This window comes from Gossypium hirsutum, chromosome A01 (genome assembly GCF_007990345.1).
Source record: "Gossypium hirsutum isolate 1008001.06 chromosome A01, Gossypium_hirsutum_v2.1, whole genome shotgun sequence".
Lineage (NCBI taxonomy): Eukaryota > Viridiplantae > Streptophyta > Magnoliopsida > Malvales > Malvaceae > Gossypium > Gossypium hirsutum.
The window spans coordinates 68,219,809-68,243,585 of record NC_053424.1 but is presented as its reverse complement, the minus strand read 5'-3'; positions in this window follow the sequence as shown (position 1 = coordinate 68,243,585).

The following is a 23,777-nucleotide window of genomic DNA, read 5'->3' as shown; positions in this document are numbered from 1 at the left end:
TATTTTGAGCTAATTTTGAGCTGGTTCGAATTTAATGAGCTGAAGTGGAGCTTGATTCAGCTCGTAACAAAGTGCAAGGAAGGCTCATCGAGTTTGTCCAAGCTTCATCAATGCTTCCAACCAAAGTCTCACCCCAAACTTGATCTACTAAGGCCGAAACAGCCTCCTTGAATTGTTTAGCTCGTGATCGGGTGATTGGACCTTGAGGCAGCTCCAAAGGCTCCTTGCTCGAGCTAGGTTGGACTTGAGGCGTGGCTGTATCACTTACTTAGCTGAATCCATCCATTGCTTAAACTAAAGAACAATACTTCTCCATTTTACGATCGGGCAACATAAATGACTCGAACCATCACCGAGGCGAGTTCATATCAATAGGGAGTGGCATGTACAACCCATGTGGTTGAATCTTTGATTTGGCCTTCTTGCACATCATACAATGCTCACAAACATGTTCGACGTCCCTTTTCATCCTAGGCAAATAAAAGTGTTCTTGTAGCATCGACAATGACTTGCCTACACCGAAGTGTCCCATGAAGCCCCCGCTATGTGCCTCATTAACCAGCAAGTCCCGAATGGAACTTCTCTTGGTCCACATTGAGTCCCTCCTAGCTGACCATGAAACCTAGAAAAAGAACCTTGTCAGAGCAAAACGTACACTTTTTAAGTTTAGCATATAAGGTCTCCTTTCGAAGAACCTCCAAAAAAGATTTAAGGTGTACTACATGCTCGTTCAAGGATTTGCTATAAATAAGTATATCATCAAAGTACACAACACAAAACTTACTAATGAATAATCTTAATACATAATTCATAAGTCTCATTAGGAGCGTTCGTTAGGCCAAAGGGCATGACCAACCACTCATACAAACCATGTTTCATTTTAAGGTCGATCTTCAAAAATAACTTGGCACCACTTAGTTCATTGAGCATGTCGTCTACGCCTAGTATTGGATGCTGATATTTTATGGTGATTTTGTTCATAGCTCAGCAATCAACACATATGCACCACATTCCATCCTTCTTTGGCACCAACAAAATGGGCACGGTGCATGGACTAAGGCTCTCATAAATGTAGCCTTTTTTAATAAGCTCATTGACTTGCCATTGGAGTTCTTGGTCTCTTCGGGATTAGTCCGATATGCTAGTCAGTTCGAAATGATAGCTCTGGGCACGAAATCGATTTAATGCTCAATTCCATAAAAGGGCGGCAGCCCATTTGGAATTTCTTCCAAAAATACGTCTTGGAAATCCTGCAAAAGAGACACAATAGAAGAGGGCAGGTTCTCAGGTAATTCATTAGTGCTAAACAAGTTTTCCTTGTACATGAGCACAAGGACGGATTATCTCAACAAAAATGCCTTTCGTACATCACTTGCTTTTGCGAAAACATTCACTTTCTCACATTCTTTTTCTTTTCTCGAATTCTTTTCCACAATCTATGTAGAGGGATATAGTTGATCAATATAGGATAAGTCCCTCCTACATAATGGGAGTAATATCTTAGGCCACTTGATTGAGTGAGACTAGAAATGCATGGCTATGCTCAAATAAGTTGATATGAGATGTCATAGTCTACTCAAGGTATCAAGAAATATGGGATGGACTATGCAAGTGTGACTATTCCATGACTTGTGTCCATTCTAGAGATAAAGGACTTAAGGATTAATGCATGAAAGGTTAATCACAAAAGGTTATGTCGAATCATGACTTCTTGTGACTTAGGTAGCAATGGCGCATTGCTAGATGCCACTCATTGTTTGTAACATTAGAATCGTTCTAGTATTACTGCTAACGTTACAAGAACTACAGGGTCACACCTTATGGTTGAAATGAACGGAATAAAACATAGTTGGTATTGTGTTTGGTTGTCACATGAATTAAATTAATTATAGAATTAATTTAATTGGGCAATCAAATACCGAACATATTATATGTACAAGGATGTTGTACACATAAGGGGAACGTAATTCTATTAATATATGAATTTGGTTTGTATATAAATTTAAATAAATATAGTTTACTGAAATCTTTATTATAATTAATGTAATTATAATTTTCGGTTAAAACATTATTATATTTATTTATTTTAATTATGATTATTATGTTCGGATTAAATTTAATAAATTAAGAATTCGTTATATACATACCAATTATAAGGGGAGTTATATATAGAAAGGGAGAAAAACCCTAAAAAGTGAATATATATACAAACTCGAAGCTTTGCTATGAGGTCTAGCAACCGTCAAGCAAAATATCTCTGAAAATAGTTTTGGGGATTTCTTCCATTCATTTTCAACTGGGTGGATTACATAGAGGTCGGGATCATAAAGATTGCGGCTTGGATTCGAAAGCAAAATAGTATTCTCATTACCGAGGCTTCACTGTCTACTCAGATTAAAGTTTAGGTAATTTCAAAACCTTTTTCACCCCGATTCATTCCTCGCACATGGATCCATGGTTTGGATTGCCGAGATATATTTTTTTCTAATGTGCCATAAGGGTACCAACGTTCCAACAGTGGTATCAGAGCCAGTTGTGTAATATGGACTCAGGTTTAAATACTTGGGTGATGCAATTGTATGAGATGTATGCTTTAATTTTATTACGATTTTTGACTCTTTATATCATCTAAGCATAAACTGATTACTGTTCCTTTCGATAATTGGTTAAATGTTAATCATGGTGTTATGGCCTATTCGATTTTATGTTATTACTGTTAACTTTAAAAATCTGTAATGATGCGACGGTGGTATTTATAGTTTCTAGTAAGAGTTAACTGGCTAGTGGAACAAGGGTTGTTTCGATATGAAATCTCAAGGATTCAAATCCTAAAAATACGATTCTGTTGATAAAAGTTATCAAATCGTGAGGTTTCATTTGACTGGGGTATGCGATTCGTATTGCGGGGGCTCCTCCCCCGCACCTCTGGTGTTCCCTCCGACCAGCTCAAATCCCCATCATCTTTCAGTATGTTTTGTAATAAATAAAACTTGATGGGCCATAAAAGGTTGAAAGGATATTTTATAATTCATTTAGCAAAACGTTGAATGATGTATGCTATTTTTGAAATGCACGGTGTTTGAAATGCTTAGTTATAACTCGATGACCCATTTGACAAAAGGTTGTAATTTTATAAATACTGCCTGTGTGTCATGCCTTACTACTATTCTCTTGTATTTCTCTTCTCATCTTACTCCCTCATATGAAAAATGAGTTTTTGAATATTGTAATTTGCTAAAGTTACTGTGGACTAGACGAGAAGGAAGATGGGCCAACTAATGTGGACCGACAGCTTGTGAAACGGCTTACACCTTTAGGTTTCCTTTTGGTTCTCCCATTGGCTTAGGTTGAACCACCATAGTTTATGGGCTATAACTATTGCATTTATTTATTGCTTTATCTATTCATGTATGAGATGCTATGGATGTCTAAAGCATGCAAATTTGGTAATAATAAACCCCATTGATGTGAGCACACCCGGGGCATCCTCGAATGCACACCAAGGATCTATTGAGCTGCCAAAAGGTCCCATGACCTGAGCTCAAACCAAGCAACTTCAAGATGCTATATCAGCCTTTGTGATGCGCATTTGGGAAGATAACCAGTTCTATAACATTGGAGGAGCTAAGAATAACTCCTTGAAGACTCCATGCACCATTTTGCAATCCGACCTCAGCTCCTCTTCAGCTCCCCCATGCGCCATTGAGTTCCCATCAGCTCACTTGAGCTCGTTTTAGCTCGTTTGAGCTCGAATTTAGCTCGTTTCAGCTCATTCCTTTTTCATTTCAATAAATTAAGTATTAATCTAGCTTATAACTAAGTTTGTTACAGCTCATGCCGAATTCCTTAGCTCAATTTAGCTCACTAAGTGTTTTTGACTATTTGAGCTAGCTAAATTTATTATAAGTTGACTTATAATTATTGTGTTCAAATTTAGTTAGTGATATTAAGTTATTTAGTTATTATTTTAAATTATAATTTTATGAATAGTTGTGTGTTATTTAATTATGTTATTTAATTATGTAGGTTAGCCGAATTTGGAAGATACATTCATGGCATTTAATGCAAGGTGCATGAACGGGAATGTTCATTGAATGGGAGGATACATGCATGGACCGGTTCAATGTTTGGAGGACATACATTCATGTACATGGAAGGTTAATGCATATTGAAAGGTGCATCTCCCTTGGACGGCACACATGCATGAATGGGGGTAATCAATGCAAGTGCATGTATGGCTAGGTTCAAGGCCCTTTCCAAGTTCCATGTACAACCGATGCATGTGGGAGGACCCTTGGAGTTTCCTAAGCACCTATTCGGCCAAGAGACACCCTTTGGGAGTTTCATGCATCCCATGGCCGAACCTAGACAATCCCATTGGCTTCCAAAGCTTGCTCATACATGAAGCTGCCCATTCACCTCCCATTCGGCCGAACATGGACAAGGACACCATTGGTCATTTTTCTAGAAGGTTCATGTCTTAATTTAGGTTCATTACTTAATCATTAAGTTCATGAATGGACTATTCGGTTAGCATAAGAAACTAGTAGAAATAGTTTGTTGATTTCATTTGTAAAGGACTTTTGCCAAATTTGTTAATGAACATTTGTTCTTGTGAGGTTGCTTCCTCTCATATCTCGTACAAGTTTCGAAAGACTTATCTGGCTTGTGCTAGTGGCATCAATCGTCTTGTTTGAACTTATCACCAATCTTGGTGTGGCGTTCACCTATCCATCTATCCATACTTCACCTTAACAATATAGGAACCGGGGTGACACTTCTTAGTGTTGAATCATTCCTGACGTTGAGTTCATTTTTCCATCCCCCATCTTTCAACTTTCCTTCTTGTAACCAAACCGACCCATTTATCCATCACCCATCTTTGCTACACATAACCGAACCTATTACTAAACTTACCCTTCTTGAAACCTTCCGCTTATTCTAATCCATTATTTTACTTTTATTACTAAAATCCGAGGCACGAATGACTCTCTCGAACTACGATCGGGCAACTACGTGAATTCGACTCATCTACCCAGGCCGGATCACATCACCCATTAATTGATGAGATCAATTAAAAGATTAAATGAACTGAAGTAGACCATAATTGGTGAGATACAACAACTTTAATAAAATCTCTCTATTAAAATATTAAGTCAACATGGCCTTCCAATTTTTTCCCTCGTTAAGGCCTCGATCAATACTATGTAGTTTTTGCCAAAGCAAAGTACTAGTATTTATCTTGGTTAAACGCGAAGAATAAACAAGTGATATTCGCTGGTTAAAAATTGGTTAATGACTTAACTAGGTTACTCTAATAGGATTAGAAACCTAGAGGCAAGTAATTTGGATAAATCATAAGATGATTAGAACAAGAGTTGTTCACCAAATTGTAGGAGTTACATATGATATAATTAGTAAGTGTTGCTTACCTAAATAACCATAATCTTGAGAGTAAAGCCAAAGCTGACTTAGGAGGAGGTGAAATATGGATCCTTAACCTACAAGAAATACTTTTAAGAAATTCTTTTTGCAATTAATATATGAGGGTTATTAATTTTGAAATAAAATAGTGGGAACATCATATAATAAAGTCCTTTTAGTGATTGATATAAACTTGGTAAATTTATTCACACGCATATTTTATTGTTGTAGATATATTATGGCTGCAAACACTAATACACTCTCATTGCAATCAGTCCTTAAGAAGGACAAATTGAATGGTTTGAACTTTCTTGACTGGTTCCGTAACTTAAGGATTGTCCTCAAACAAGAACTGAAATTATATGTCATTGAACAACCACTTCCTAATGAACCACCCACTAATGCCTCAAGGGCTGATAGAGATGTTTACAAGAAACATCTCGATGACATGGTAGATGTTGGATGTCTTATGCTTGCTACTATAAATCTTGAGCTTCAGAAGCAATATGAGGACATGGTTGCTTATGATATGATCGAGCACCTGAAAGAACTATATCAGGGGCAAGCACAGCAAGAGAGGTTCAATATCTCTAAGGCCCTATTCCAATGTAAGCTGGCTGAAGGAAGCCCAGTAGGACCTCATGTCCTTAAGATGAATGGTTATATTGAAAGCCTGTCTAAGCTTGGGTTTCTATTGAGCCAAGAGTTGGCCACTGATCTTATTCTGCAATTGTTGCCGGATAGCTACAGCCAGTTTGTCCTCAATTTCAATATGAATGAAATTGACAAGACTCTGCCACAGTTGCTTAGTATGTTGCGAACTGCTGAAGGCAACATGAAAAAAGGTTGGACCCAAGCCCATACTGATGGTCCGTAACAATAAGGGAAAGGCCAAAGTTCAAACAAAGCCCAAGGGCAAAGGTAGGCCCAATCCTAGAAAAGGAAAGGCTGCACTGAAACCTAAAGGTGAGGTGTCTAAGGAAGGAAACTATTTTCATTGTGGTGTGACTGGACATCGGAAGTGGAACTGCCCTGTCTATCTTGAGGAAATCAAGAAGGCCAAGGCAAGCAGAACGTCTGTTTCAAGTATTTATGTTATTGATATTAATTTTATCAACTACTACTTCTTGGGTATTAGATACTAGTTGTGGTTCTCATATTTGTACTTCTGTACAGGGACTACAAAGGAGTAGGACTTTGGCTAGAGGAGATGTGGACCTACGAGTTGGAAATGAAGCAAGAGTTGCTGTATTAACTGTGGGAACATATACTTTATCTTTGCCTAGTGGACTTGATTTATGTTTAGAGGATTGTTATTTTGTACCCAGTTTGACTAAAAACATTATTTCAATTTCTTGTTTAGACAAAATTGGTTTTGAGATAATTATTAAGAATAATTGTTGTTCCTTTTATCTCAATAATGTTTCCTATGGTTCGACACAATTGATTAATGGCCTCTATATTTTAGATCAAATGAATCCCATTTACAACATAAATACTAAAAGATCTAAAATAAATGACTCAAATCAAACTTATCTTTGGCATTGTTGTTTGGGCCACATAAGTGAGAAACGCATATCCAAACTCCATAAAGATGGTATTTTGGATTCATTTGTTTTTGAACAATTTGAAGTATGTGAATCTTGCTTATTGGGAAAAATGACTAAATCTCCTTTTACTGGTAAAAGTGAATGAGCTAGTGATTTATTGGGCTTAATACATTCTGATGTATGTGGACCAATAAATACATAGGCCAGAGGTGCATTTCACTACTTCATTACTGTCACTGATGGTTTCAGTAGATATGGGTATGCTTATCTCATGCACCATAAGTTTGAGGCCCTTGAAAAGTTCAAGGAATTCAAAAGTGTAAGTACAAAATCAACTAGGCAAAACTATCAAGACATTTTAATCTGATCGAGGTGGAGAGTATTTGAGCCTAGAGTTTGATGATCTTTTGAAGGAATATGGGATTGTCTCACAACTTACTCCTCCTGCTACTCCTCAATGGAATAGAGTTTCTGAGAGAAGAAATCGAACTCTGTTAGACATGGTTCGATCCATGATGAGTCATGTTGATCTATCAACTTCCTTTTGGGGACATACACTTGAAACAACTGCTTTCACACTAAATCGTGTTCCATTTAAATCGGTTCAAAAGATGCCATATGAGATGTGGACTGGAAAACGTCTCAGTATGTCTTTTATGAAAATTTACGGTTGCGAAGCTTATGTTAAACGTCAGACGTCTACTAAGCTTGAACCCAAATCTGAAAGGTGTATTTTTGTGGGGTATCTGAAAGAAACCAGAGGATATTATTTCTTTAATCCCACTAAGAACAAAATGTTTGTTGCTTGGACTGGTGTCTTCTTAGAGAGAGAAAGATTGAACTTGAAGAAATTCGAGAATCACGAGATACCACTAAACCAGATATAGAACAACAGCAAATTCCACAAGAAATTGAGGAACAAGTAACTGTTGTAGAAACACAACCACTGCGCAAATCTTTAAGAGAACGCCATACACCTGAGAGATATGGATTTCTTATTACAACGCATGGTGACGTTCTTCTTATAGATCAAAATGAGCCTAGAAATTATCAAGAAGCGGTGACGAGCCTAGACTCTGAGAAATGGCTTGAGGCCATGAGATCTTAAATGGATTCCATGTATGAAAACCAAGTATGGACTTTGATTGACCCACCCGAAGGGGTTAAACCCATAGGGTGCAAATGTGTTTCCAAAAATAAAACCGACATGGATGGTAATGTACAAACATACAAGGGGCGATTAGTCGCTAAAGGTTTTAGCCAAATTCATGGTGTTGACTATGATGAAGCCTTTTCTTCTGTAGCTATGTTTAAATCCATCAGGATCTTGCTCGCCATAGCTGCATTTCATGATTATGAAATCTGGAAGATGGACGTCAAAACAGCTTTCCTTAATAGGAAACTTAAAGAGGATGTGTACATAACACAACCTGAAGGTTTTGTCAATCCAAAGGATGCTAGAAAGATATGTAAGCTACAAAGATCGATTTATGGATTAAAGTAAGCTTCTCGAAGTTGGAATCTTCATCTTAACGATGCAATCAAAGAGTTTGGTTTTATCAAAAATGAAGATGAGCCATGTGTTTACAAGAAAGAGAGCGGGAACACTATCACATTCTTGGTACTATATGTGGATGACATACTTATCATGGGAAATGACATACCTACCTTGCAGTCTATTAAGACTTGTTTAGGAAGTTGTTTTTCTATGAAGGACTTGGGCGAAGCCATTTACATATTAGGATTCAAGATCTATAGAGATAGATCAAGACAACTACTAGGTTTAAGACAAAGTACATACATAGATAAAGTATTGAAAAGGTTCAACATGGAAGAATCTAAGGGAGGATTCCTACCTATGAGACATGGTATTTCACTCTTGAAGGAAATTCAACTCCACAAGAGAGAGAATATAAAAGTCCATATGCTTCTGCTATTGGATCTATCATGTATGCCATGTTATGTACCCATCCAGATGTCTCATATGCCTTAAGTATGACGAGCAGGTACCAAGTAGTTCCTGGTGAAGGTCACTGGACCACAATCAAGAATATCCTTAAGTACTTGAGAAGAACTAAGCATACGTTCATAATATATAGAGGTGAGGAAGAGTTAAGTGTAACAGGTTACACTGATGCCAGCTTCCAAACTGACAAGGATGATTCTCGATCGCAATAAGGTTTTGTGTTTTGCCTTAATGGTGGTGCTGTGAGCTGAAAAAGTTCAAAGTAAAGTACAGTACCCGATTCTACAATAGAGGCCGAGTATATTGTAGCCAGTAAGGCAGCAAAAGAAGCGGTTTGGATCAAGAATTTCAGTACTGGACTAGGGGTTGTGCCTAGCATATCAGATGCTATAGAACTTTGATGTGATAACAATGGAGCCATTGCACAAGCTAAAGAACCCAAATCTCGCTAGCGATGCAAACATATGCTTAGGCACTACCATCTTATTCGAGAGATTATCGATCGAGGGGATTTAGAGATATGTAGAGTACCTACAGATGATAACATTGCTGATCCCCTGACCAAGGCTCTGACACAGCAGAAGCATGATCGTCACACTAAGTCACTTGGTATTAGATATATGAGTGATTGGTCTTAGTGCTAGTGGGAGATTGTAAGAGTATGCCCAAAGATCAATCATGAGATGGTTGTAATAACATACTTGATTTACAATGTTTATTAATATAAGGCGTTGCCATTATTATTTCAGTTTCTTTTCTGTGTGTATAAATAAATTGTTTTATAATAATGTCTTGAGAATAATATGATTATTCTTAAAAGGTCCTTAGTCAAGGATTCTTGTTGACTAGGACAACAATAATGCATTAAGACTAACATGTAGTTGATTAATAATAAAGAGTTGTCATTGATATGTCAATGCGTGAATATGTGTCTTAGAGAACAACATATTAGACTGACCTGCTATGAGTATGTTTCTTGGATTATTATGTAATTGTCACAACATTACTCATAGTGATTAATATGTATATGATCCTCAGACTTGAGATCATCATTATCCCAACATCGTGAGCTGTATACTTTGGTACAGTTAAACGTACACCGTAACTGGTTATTTTATAAAGGCTGATGTTGGATATACCATAATCTATGTAGAGGGATACGGTTGATCAATATAGGATAAGTCCCTCCTACATAATAGGGGTAATATCTTAGGCAACTTGATTAAGTGAGACTAGAAACACTTGGCCATGCTCAAATAAGTTGATATGAGATGTCATAGGTATTTGTGTATCATAGTCTACTCAAGGTATCAAGAAACATGGGATGGACTATGCAAGTGTGACTATTCCATGACTTGTGTCCATTCTAGTGATAAAGGACTTAGGGATTAATGAATGAAAGGTTGATCACAAAAGGTTATGTTGAATCATGACTTCTTGTAACTTAGGTAGCAATGATGCATTGATAGATGCCACTCATTGTTTGTAACATTAGAATCGTTCTAGTATTATTGCTAACGTTACAAGAACCTACAAGGTCACACCCTATGGTTGAAATGAACAGAATAAAACATAGTTGGTATTGTGTTTGGTTGTCGCATGAATTAAATAGATTATAAAGTTAATTTAATTGGGCAATAAAATATCGAACATATTATATGTACAAGGATGTAGTACATATAAGGGGAACATAATTCTATTAATATATGAATTTGGTTCGCATATAAATTTAAATAAATATAGTTTACCGAAATCTTTATTATAATTAATGAAATTAAAATTTTCGGTTAAAACATTATTATATTTATTTTAATTATGATTATTATGTTCGGATTAAAATTTAATAAATTAAGAATTCGTTATATACATACCAATTATAAGGCGAGTTATATATAGAAAGGGAGAAAAACTCGAAAAAGTGAATATATATACAAATCCGAAGCTTTACTACTAGGTTTAGCAACCGTCAAGCAAAATATCTCTGAAAATAGTTTTGAGGATTTCTTTCGTTCATTGTCAACTGGGTGGATTATGTAGAGGTCGAGATCATAAAGATTTCGGCTTGGATTCGAAAGCAAAACATTATTCTCATTGCTGAGGCTTCATTGTCTACTCAAATTGAAGTTTCGATAATTTTGAAACCTTTTTCACCCCGATTCGTTCCTCGCACATGGATCCATGGTTTGGATCACCGGAATATATATATATTTTTTCTGCTGTGCCATGGGGGTATTGGCGTTCCAACAATACTTTCCCTTGGACTTGGCACAGTGTAAGGAAAATGTTTTCCCATTACTGTTCATTCTCTACACATTGGAGAATTAGACTTCTCTTGACAACAATGAGTTTCGCCATCAACAGCATGCTCCAAGTCTTCCTCCTTGTTGGATGTGGCTTTGGGATCATTTTTAACTTCTTCCTCTAACTCAATTTCTCCATTCGCTTGCACCACCATAGTGCTTCAGTTTGGGCATTGACTAGCAATATGCCTCCTCCGAGGCATTTGAAGCACTTGATGTCCCTCGAACGGTTGGGAAAACTCTCGGTAGCCTTACCTTTGCTTGTTTCACCTAAGGGCTTATTCGTCTTGGCTGGCACCGTTAGCTCTTTGGCTCGACTTCATGTAGTATTTTTGCTAATGCCTTAGTTCCATTTGGATGTGTTCGTGGTGGAATAGCCTCGAACAACACCTTTGCACTTTAATTGTTTCTCCACCTTGATGGCCATGTGCACCATGTCCATGACTTCGACGTAATGTTGTAGCTCCACGATATTGGCAATGTCTCGATTGAGACCGGCTAGGAAGCGCTCCATTGTTGCCTTGCGGTCTTCTTAGACATCTGTTTGAATCATCGCGGTTTCCATCTCTTTGTAATAATCTTCAACACTCCTCGATCCTTGGGTAATGTAACAGTCTGGTTTTGGCCCTAGTCAAAATAGTGGTTTTGGGACCGCAAATCTGAGTCTAAAAAATATTTTAATATTATTTTTTGTGTCTGTGATATGTGAATTTATGTCTGTGAAATTTTTGTGATTTAATTTGTCTGTTTCTGTGCTTAATTATGAAAAAGGATAAATCGCGTAAATTGTAAAAGTTGTCTGCTGTTTGTTAAAAGTGGCTACTTGTTTTGGCTCATTAAAGGTAAGGTCCTTATGATGAAATAAATCCAATTATATGATAGTGGAATATATGTTTTGGCATAATGGTTAATATGGTTATTTTTAAAGGGTGGTTAGGTAAATGGTTTATTAATGTATATTATAATAAAACCAAAGCATAAAATATTTCCATTATGCTTCATCTTCGCCAAAAATTAGATGAAAAAGGAGGCCATTGAAATTTCAAGGTATTCAGCCATTGCATGAGTGAATAGGTTAGTCTATTTTGTTCGGTTTTTTATGATTTTTACATTTCTGTGATAGTTGCTTTGTGTTCTTCAAAACCCATGTCTGAATTTCTATTTCTGTTAAAGATTTCATGAAATGCCATTGTTCATATCATGAGTTTTGTGATGTTTTTGGATGAATTATAAAGGCTTGGTAGATGATTTATATGTTTTTTCTTTAAATTTTGATGAAATAGAGCTATTTGGGCTAATTTGTGAAAATGAGGTTTTGAAGGACTAAATTGTGAATTAAATATGTTATTTGGGCTGGTATGGAAGCCATGTATATTCGTCCAAGCTATAGTCTTGGCAAATTTTGCATATTTGTGATTTTGTGAAAAATGGATTAAATTGTCAAAGTGTGAAAATGTAAGGGCTAAAATGAAAAGTGCGCTAAATATGTGTTCATGGATTATTTTAAGTGAAATGAATGATCGAATGTGATACGAACCGTCTCGAGAAGAGTCGAGTCGTATGTAGATTGCCCGTTCGTCTACGAGAAGTTACGTTAGGATTAGTTGAGTTGAAGGTATAGTCAGAGTAGAAAGAGGGGTACGAATGGAATGGTAGGAACGAAAGGGTAGGAACAAAATGGTATGAACAAATTGGTCGGTTTAGGTTCGATTAGGTAAAGAAGAAAGAATGGGTTTGAACTACTAAAGGTACTTTCAAGAACCAAATATCGAAATGGTATCGACCCGTTGATTTAGCCTTTTGAGTTCGGTTATAGGTTTGGTAAGGGAAACCTCGACCCACTATCTAACAAGATAGGAACCTCGGTATGTTGAACGCCACACTACGAATAGTGATAAGTTCAGGTACGACAAAGAACACGGTTGACACAACTAGAACGCTAGGAACGCCAAATGAATCTTTGAACGAAATATAAGAAAAGTTTGCCTCACGATTTTGGCAGCATAACATTAACAAAAGTTTCAAAAGTCCTTTACATGGAAATTGAACAAGTATTTATAAGCCTAAGTCTAGGTAGTCGAATGGCCTTTCGTACTTACACATTAATTAAAAGAAAATTCTAGAAAAATAACTCTTAATATGCATGACCAGATTCGGTTTTGGGAATGGTGGATGAATGCATCTTCATGCTTAAGAAAACTCAAAGTGAATGCATGATATCCAATGGTCACTTGTAGATTCGGCCAACCTTGTTAAATGAAGCAATGTTTGGCCAAAAAGTATGAATTAATTGTGGACACTCCAAAGGCCATCATGTTGGGCCTAAACTCGTGAGCTGATAATGAGCTGGTCCCGAGCTAATGAGCTGGTGTGGAGCTACATGGGAGCTAACTTGAACTGAAGGTGAGCTTGGTGAGCTGAAATGAACTTGTAGAAAAGTTCGGCATGGATTTCCAAATTGGCCACTAACTGGTTCGATAGGTCTAGCATTAACATCATCCCACACATGCTGAACTAAAGCTATAACAGCTTCTTTAAATTGTTTTGCACGAGCCCTTGTGATCGGCCCTTGAGGTAGCACCATTGGATCTCGGCTTGGACTTGGCTTATGGGAAGCCGTGATCGTATCAGAATGGTTGAATTTGAATTGTATTAGATCAAGAATAAAGAAAATCAGACTTAGATCGAGGGAGTCCAAAATAGTTGAATAGTCGACTCGTTTCGTCCGAAATCTGTACGAGGCAAGTCAAATTACAATTATGTGTTAAACTTATTAAGTTCTGCATATACAAACTTTAATTTGTATTGGATGGCCTTGAGAGCCTGATGAATACCTTTTGAGTAAATTCTGTTAATATGTTGGTATTTGAAAAACTCTGTATGCTTCTAAAGGGACGTCGACATCTATATGAGATATCGTGTAAGACCGTGTCTGGGACACAAGCCTCGATTGATATTTATGTATAAGACCATGTCTAGGACAGAGGCATCGATATTGAATTACATGTAAGACCACGTCAGGGATGTCAGCATTGTACTTGTTTGTGAGTATCGGTATCGTATCTGAACTATATGATGATAGAGTACGAAATATGAGAATGATTATGGTACGCTTGTATTGTATTAAATTTTTGAATATAAAAGACTCTGTCTCTGTGAAATATTGATGGAATTTGGAAATGAGGCACGATATATAAGCAAACAAAGGAGCATGGTTAAGGTTATGAATTATTCTATGAAATAGTTATGAATATATATGGTTGAATTGTACTTATAAGCTTTAGTAGTTAGACCAATTGTATTTGGCTTACTAAGCTCCTTGTAGCTTACTCTATGTGATTTATGTCTATTTTTCAGATATCGTAGCTACTGAAGGCTCGGGGATAGTCGAGGATCATCACCACACTATCGACTTCATTTTGGTACTCTTAAAAGTGTAAATTTTAAAGTATGGCGTGTATAGGTTAGAATGTCTATGTAATTAAATTTTGATTTGTATATATATGTTATGCTATGAGAGTTGGCTAGCCAATGATAAGTTTGTGCATAATTTTGGTGTATGTTTGTAATGTGCTATGTTCTAATGCGATTTGGCCATTTTGAACATAGAATTGGTTGAAAAATTTGGTATGATTGTTGTATATTATTGCTTCTAGGATTGAACCCAAAAAGGGGTGGTAAAATTGGCTTAAACCAAGCCTACTTTGTACCACACGGTCAAAGGCCACAGGCGTGCTTTGTGGCCGTGTTTGTTTGGTAGAAACCTCTTAAAAATCACATGGCTTTGACACACAGGCGTGTCATATGGCCGTGGGCATAAGTCAGTAGCTAGCCAAGTATCACACGGCCATAGCACACGGGCGTGTCTATTGGCCGTAGGTGAAAGTTAGTATGCCTGCTCTGTTTTGGCCCGGTTGGATCATATGGGCGTGTTTGGTGCCCATGTGTGTCACATGGCTTAGTCACACGGGCATGTGACTTTAACAATTTTGAAAGATTTGGTTAAGTTCTGAAAATTCTGAATGTGTTTGTTTTAGTCCAGACCTTTCTTAAAAGTACATTTTAGGTCTCGTAGAACATATTTGATGTGATCTCAATCGCATCATGTTGTGGCACCACTCGTTGCTATCATGATTGGCCTAAACACGAGGGCCCCAAGTGCAAGATGAAGCTCAATCTCAGCTCAACAAGCTCAATCTTAGTTTTTCCCAGCTCGAATTAGCTCACATGAGCTTAATTTAGCTCGTTTGAGCTCAATTTAGCTTACTTTAGCTCGTTTGAGCTTGGCTTAAGTTTATTTCAACTCATTTATTTTAATGTCTGAATAAATTAAGTAATTTATTAATTTAGCTTAAATTACTACAGCTCATAATTATGTTTTGACTTATTACATGTTTTAAATGTGTCTTGGCCGAATTTAATATGTCTTGTTAAGACTTTATTAAATTTGTCTAATTTAATTTATGTTTAATTAGTGTGTCTAAATTATATTAATGTTTGTTCAGCTGAATTTTATGTGATTTAATTTTGGTTCATGTGTTTTTGTAGGTGAGTTGAATTTGGAGAGTAATTAAACAAGGTTCATGCATGATAGGTTCAATGTATGGGACGGTGCATGTAAGGCCTCTTTCAATGAATGGTGGCTGATCCATTTGGCTCCCCAAGGCACCTATTTGGCCAAAAGGTGTCCAGCAACTTAAAGCACAAGCTTGGCCGATCGTATTCCCAAGGCAGCATCTAAGCCATTCACACCTCAATTTGACCAATCAGCTCCTATACATGTATGGGTGGATTCATGAACGTCCAAAGGGAGGGAATATTACCTTAATTCATCACATTGAATGTATAATGTGCATGTACAAAGGGGAGAACGAATTTACAAGGTACATGCTTCCATTCATGAACCAGCCCATCATTAAAGTTTTAATTAAGAGAGATGCATGACCCATGCACCTAGCATTCGTCCAAGAGGGGTTGGATATGAATTGAAGATGCACATTCATGGAACAAGGAAGCTTTCTTATTGGTTAAGCATGCATGAACGGGTTTTGGGAAGAAACATGATTATTCAACCATGCATGAACTTACACTATCCATGAACAGAGATTTAATGCTTGAAGTGTGAACATTTTTAATTGTTGTGTGAACACATTAGTAGTTGAATTTTAATAGGCATTAGAGAGCCTATAAATAGTTTATTTTGTTTATTGTAAAAGGTTACAGAATTTGATTATTGAAAACTTGATTGTGAGGTTTCCTCCTATCCTATTTCGTACGAGTCTCGTTCTAACTTATCTAGCTCGCTAGTAGCGTCAACCCGACTTCTTGAACTTATCACCATCCTGGTGTGGCGTTCATCCACCTTTTTATACCTTTGGTTCCTACCTCTCTATAGGTAACGGGTCAAGGTCCATCTTCGACAATCCATTAAACCCACCTTAAGTAATATAAAAGTCCCGGGGCAATACTTCATATAGTATTGAATCGTTCTTCGCTTGAGTTCTATTTTTCCATTCCATTTTAACTATTAAATTATAAACAATATTTCTTTATTTCACCGAGCCTATTAAACATCTATCCAAACCATCTTTTGAACCCATTTTCTCAACTTCTGCTATAAAAAATCATCTAACTCCATATATCTACAAAATCGAACAAACTTCTCGTCGACGATCGGGCAATCAAGTGAATCGACTCAATCAACCGAGCTGGATCACATCATTTGGTATCAGAGCTACTAAAACGAGGAGTACCGATGTTCGTATCAGGCCGCAAGTAGGTTTGAAACGTGAAAAAAAATCAAAAAAAAATTTGAGTTGTAATTTAATTTTTTTCCCTTGTATTTAGCTTACTATTGTATTGGAGTAACAAAAAAAATAAAAAAAAATTCGAAAAAAAAATTTGATTGAAAAAAAATTCAAAAAAAAGTGAAAAAAAATCGAGCAAAAAAAAGAAAAGAAAAAAAAAGGTGAGCAAAAAAAATCAAGTTTAAAAAAAAAGTGAAAAGTCTTGCGAGTTTTTATTTTCTTCTCTTATTTACTCCGATCATCAAGTTTCCCTTCCTACCATTATTTACCATCCCAACGCCACATTTTAAACCAATTTTCTTCTTTATTCAGCCTACCCTACACCCAACATTATTCCTTGTAACCCATTTTGAAACCGACCCTCAAGCAGCAAATTAAGTCTATCGAGACGAATTACGAATTTGTGAGACGAGGTCGAGTGGTAAAAGGCAAGAGAGCGTGAGTTCATTCGAAAAAAAAGCCTAAAAGAGAGTTCAAACACGAGTGAGTGAATTTTTCTTTTTGAGCGAACTTGAGAGATTTGTGGTGAGAATTATTTTTCTTTCTAATTTAACTTTTGTTTTCTAATATTTTGTTGAAGCATGTCTGAAGAATTTTCTGAAATTGAATTCCAAATGTGGAGACAAGAAATGCAAAGGATAATGCGATCTGAATTTCGACAATTCGACAAAGATAAAGAAGATTTGACATCTACTATCGTTGACATCAAGATTAGTGCAATCCTTCAAAGATTGGAAAATGAGCCACAATGTGAAGATATGTTTCACACGCGTTGCCGTGTCCACGATAAAGTTTGTTGCCTCATTATTGATGGTGGAAGTAGGTCAAACATGGCTAGTATTCGAACGGTAAAAAAACTTGGCTTGGCCACTACCAAGCATCCACGACCCTATCAACTGCAAGGACTTGGTGTTGAAGGCAAATTTGAAGTTACTCAACAAGTGCGTGTTGCATTTTCCATCGGAAGATACCAAGACGAAGTCCTTTGTGATGTTGTGCCTATTCAAGTTTGCCATTTGTTGCTAGGAGAACCATGGCAATCGGATCGCAAGGTCATTCACGATGAACGTACCAATAGGTATTCCTTCAAGCATCAAGGAAGGAAAATCACTTTAGCGCCGCTCACACCGGAACAAGTGCAAGAAGACCAATTCAAAATGAAGCAATCCATTGAGCGAGAAAAGGAGAAAGAGATTGAAAAAGAAATTGAAAGAAAACAAAAGAAAACGAAAAAGAAAAAGAAATTACAAAAGAAAAAGAAATCGAAAAAGTGAGAGAAAAAGAAAATGAAGAAAAGAAAATTGAAAAAGAAAAAGCGAAAAAAGAAATTGAAAGAGAGCTTGAAAAGAAATTAAGTGAAAAAGAAAGAGAGTCTATAAAAGAAACGAGTGAAGTGAGTAATCACGAAAAAGAGAGGAATTCTTTTGCTAACCCCCTTTCGAAATTACCTTGTGATTTTTCTTTGTTTCAGGTTTGCAAGATTCCATCCACGGATTGGTTCCAACTTCATTACCTTTCTACCGAGAGACATTTTCAATTGATTGAAAGAGGTAAGTTGGAAGATAAAAATGATTGTCACATTTCCAAGGGTAAGCAAGGTAAGGGTTCCTTGTTGAGCGAGTTTCAACTCATTTACTCACATGTTTATGACAAGATTGCTGAAAATTGTTTTTGCGAAATTGTTTTCCCCATTGAATTGGTTAATTTTCGTTCATCTATTATTTATGATTTTGTTTCAACTAGTGCTTTGAAAAGTTTTTTCTATGATAAGTTTGTTGCTGGCAATTTTATTGAAGGCGTTCGATTAGATCAACATGAACAAAGTGTGATAGTGTGCGATAAAGATTATTCACATACAAATTTCGATTTGTTTGATTATCATATTCTGAATGATGGTGATTACACCTTCCATAGTGGTAAGAAGTGTTTTCCTATTGATGAGTATGGTATTGGCAAGAATTTTACTGAAGTATGAATAAATCCGCACAAACAAATTTTGAACTCTTGTGATAAAAAGTTGGCATGTGAAACGCCTAGTCTACTTGTGTGTGGTGATAATTTGAATTTTCTATTTTTTTGCGTAAATTCCCCATGTTTGAACAAGTCTATTCGAATGAGATTTACGATGTATGAATGTTTGAACATATGCATGCTCAAATTCTTTTTGTTCCACTTGTGTGAATTGTTAGTAATTAAGAAATTCACACTGCATTTTGGAACGAGTGAACAATATCGTGTGTTCAACCCTGGAGTTCGCTATTCTGGTTCATCTTTGAGAGAAGGCAAGCATTGTAAATTTTGTTTGAATGACCAAGTAAACAATTGTTGCTTGTATGATGCTTTGTCACTAAGTTTGAAAACGAGACGTGTGAATCTTGTTGGCTTGTTAAGACAAAATCAAATTTTTGATTGTAGAGAATCTTGTTTATTTTTGTTTAACAGAATCAAGACATATGAATGTTTAAAGGCATGCTTGTTTAATTTTCTTTTGATCCGAATATGTGATAAGACGATGGCATGTAAAATTGTTAGTGCATTTGAATTTGAAGATGGTGTCTCAAATCTGCCTTGCTATATAAATTCTGCATGTTTAAGTAAGATTGATCGAGTGGAACTTAGATTACATGATCATTTGGAGGACTCCTTGATAAATTTTGATTATAAATTTGATTTGATTCTGATGCATCCTTTATTACCAAGTATGGAAAACCATTGTGAACAGGTAAGATCCACTTCTACATTTGATCCCGGCATTGGATTATGCATTCTAATTTTGAATAAGATTCTGAAAAGATCGTTTGAGTTTATAAATTTTAGTGTCACTAATTCGTTCCATTTCTATGTAGGTGACACTTTGGAATGGTTTCCTCCTAAAGAGGGAGGGCATGGAACTAAATCATTTTCTTTTCAAACCATTTATGGTTCCTGGAGTTTTAAAAACAATACTTTTCGGATCATGAACAAAAGGCCTTGTGATCTCAAAAAAATTTTTGCGAGCAAGTGGCCCGATTTGAAGACAAATCGTCTTCAAGAGGGAGGGTATGATGTGATCTCAATCGCATCATGTTGTGGCACCACTCGTTGCTATCATGATTGGCCTAAACACGAGGGCCCCAAGTGCAAGATGAAGCTCAATCTCAGCTCAACAAGCTCAATCTTAGTTTTTCCCAGCTCGAATTAGCTCACATGAGCTTAATTTAGCTCGTTTGAGCTCAATTTAGCTTACTTTAGCTCGTTTGAGCTTGGCTTAAGTTTATTTCAACTCATTTATTTTAATGTCTGAATAAATTAAGTAATTTATTAATTTAGCTTAAATTACTACAGCTCATAATTATGTTTTGACTTATTACATGTTTTAAATGTGTCTTGGCCGAATTTAATATGTCTTGTTAAGACTTTATTAAATTTGTCTAATTTAATTTATGTTTAATTAGTGTGTCTAAATTATATTAATGTTTGTTCAGCTGAATTTTATGTGATTTAATTTTGGTTCATGTGTTTTTGTAGGTGAGTTGAATTTGGAGAGTAATTAAACAAGGTTCATGCATGATAGGTTCAATGTATGGGACGGTGCATGTAAGGCCTCTTTCAATGAATGGTGGCTGATCCATTTGGCTCCCCAAGGCACCTATTTGGCCAAAAGGTGTCCAGCAACTTAAAGCACAAGCTTGGCCGATCGTATTCCCAAGGCAGCATCTAAGCCATTCACACCTCAATTTGACCAATCAGCTCCTATACATGTATGGGTGGATTCATGAACGTCCAAAGGGAGGGAATATTACCTTAATTCATCACATTGAATGTATAATGTGCATGTACAAAGGGGAGAACGAATTTACAAGGTACATGCTTCCATTCATGAACCAGCCCATCATTAAAGTTTTAATTAAGAGAGATGCATGACCCATGCACCTAGCATTCGTCCAAGAGGGGTTGGATATGAATTGAAGATGCACATTCATGGAACAAGGAAGCTTTCTTATTGGTTAAGCATGCATGAACGGGTTTTGGGAAGAAACATGATTATTCAACCATGCATGAACTTACACTATCCATGAACAGAGATTTAATGCTTGAAGTGTGAACATTTTTAATTGTTGTGTGAACACATTAGTAGTTGAATTTTAATAGGCATTAGAGAGCCTATAAATAGTTTATTTTGTTTATTGTAAAAGGTTACAGAATTTGATTATTGAAAACTTGATTGTGAGGTTTCCTCCTATCCTATTTCGTACGAGTCTCGTTCTAACTTATCTAGCTCGCTAGTAGCGTCAACCCGACTTCTTGAACTTATCACCATCCTGGTGTGGCGTTCATCCACCTTTTTATACCTTTGGTTCCTACCTCTCTATAGGTAACGGGTCAAGGTCCATCTTCGACAATCCATTAAACCCACCTTAAGCAATATAAAAGTCCCGAGGCAATACTTCATATAGTATTGAATCGTTCTTCGCTTGAGTTCTATTTTTCCATTCCATTTTAACTATTAAATTATAAACAATATTTCTTTATTTCACCGAGCCTATCAAACATCTATCCAAACCATCTTTTGAACCCATTTTCTCAACTTCCGCTTTAAAAAATCATCTAACTCCATCTATCTACAAAATCGAACAAACTTCTCATCGACGATCGGGCAATCAAGTGAATCGACTCAATCAACCGAGCCAGATCACATCAATATTAAGAGATGATTGCTTATGAAATGATGTTATAAGATATCTTTGACTCTAAATTGGTTTGAAATGTTCTATTTGTTTGGGAATGCCCCTTACCTATTCCGACGACGGCTACGGGATAGGGGTGTTACAGGTAATATAACACCCCTAACTGTACTCTTAGCCGAAATAGGGTTACGAAGCATTAACAATCAATCCCAACATAAATCATACATTTTACATAAACATCAATCAAATATAATCACAATGTCTCTTATAAGGCTCTACAAGACCTTAAAACATACTTAAAAGTGGTTTCGGGACTATACTGATAACATTTGCAAACTTTAGGAAACTTATAAAATTTTCAAGCATTCAGGGGTCAACACCCATGTGAACAGGCCGTGTGAACCAAACACGCCCGTGTCTCAGACCGTGTGAAAACAAGGCATACATACTAACTTGTACCACACAGCTAGAGACACGCCCCTATGCCATGGCCGTGGGAAATCTAGAGGGGTTACTGACTTGAGTCACACGGCCAACGACACGCCCATATGCCATCCCGTGTGCCACACATGGCCAGTAGACACGCCCGTGTGTCTAGGCCATGCCAAACCTATAGGGTATACTGACTTAATTTGAATGGGTACCCCAGGGGACACACGGTCGTGTACCAAGGCCATGTGTCAAACACGATAAAGCCACACACCCGTGTGCTCAGCCGTGTGGAGTGAAAATAGGCTTGATTAAAGCCACATTTCTCACTCTCCTCATGCCTTCCTACAATAAGAATTTTATACCATTTTTGTAACGCCCCGATTTTGGGCCTAGAAGTTTTAAGTCTTGAGTGGGTGTAGTTAGGAGACTGCACATAAATATTTAGTTGTGCAAGAAAGTGACACAAATGCATGTCTGCTTCAGTGGTTAAGTGTCCTGGGAAGAGTCTGAGAAGTTCTGAGTTCAAGCCTTGGCTTTTACAAAATTTTGTTTTAAATGGAAAAAAGACCCTATCTCTAGTCAGTAGGCTTCTTAAATAAATGTGGTTATTTCTTGTCATAAAAAGCCTACTAGTCTAGTGGTAGGTGGCGTGTAGAGTGTGCAATGGGTCTGAGGCTCGAATCCCTGCTAGTGCAATTAGGGATCACATCTTTTTGTACTAAGGGCTAAGGGAGGAGGTTGTGTTTGACCGAAACACCAAAAGTGTAATATCCTGATTTTGGGCCTAGTCGGAATACTAGTTTCGTGACCACAAAATTCGAGATAGAAATAATTATTTTATGATTATTTTAAGGTCTATGATATGATTGCATGATTGTGTGAAAATTTAGTGAAGAAATTTTATGCATAAAGTGCTTAAATTGAAATTAGGGACTAAATCGAATAATTTGCAAAACTTGTATTCTAGAAGTTTCTAGTATGAAATTGTTTTGAAATATTAATTAGGAGGTCTTAAATAGCAATTTTACCAATTTCTAAGTCTATGGACAAAAATTGGACATGGATGGAATTTTTGGAAAGTTTAGTAGTAAGGGCATTTTGGTCATTCAGGGGTAAAATGAATTAAAATACAAAATTAAAAGCCAATTTTTCTCATCTTCAACCCCATGGTCGAATGTAGCAAGGAGAAACCATGGCTAGGGTTTTTCAAGCTTCCAAGCTCGATTGTAAGTCCGTTCTAGCCTCGTTTTAATGATTTTTACGTTTTTGGAGTCCCGGTAGCTCGATTTAGCTTATGCTAGCAATAATTCAACCTAGAGTTCATATTTGGAAAAATACCCATAGGTGAAATTTGTGTATTTTGGTGTTTTATGATAGAATATGAGGTTTTAAATTATGTTATACAACTTGTACTACTCTGTTTTAAGCAAAAACGAGCAAAAAGGCTTAATCGGTAAAAATACCTGATAGTCATAAGTACATGTTAGAGTGAGAATTTGATGTTACCATAGAAGGGAAAAATGATCAGCATGTCATAAAACATAAGAAAATAAGCTGAAGTTTAATTTACGAGCTTTGGGGCAAAAGTGTAAATATGCAAAAGTTTAGGGGCAAAATTGTAATTTTTCCAA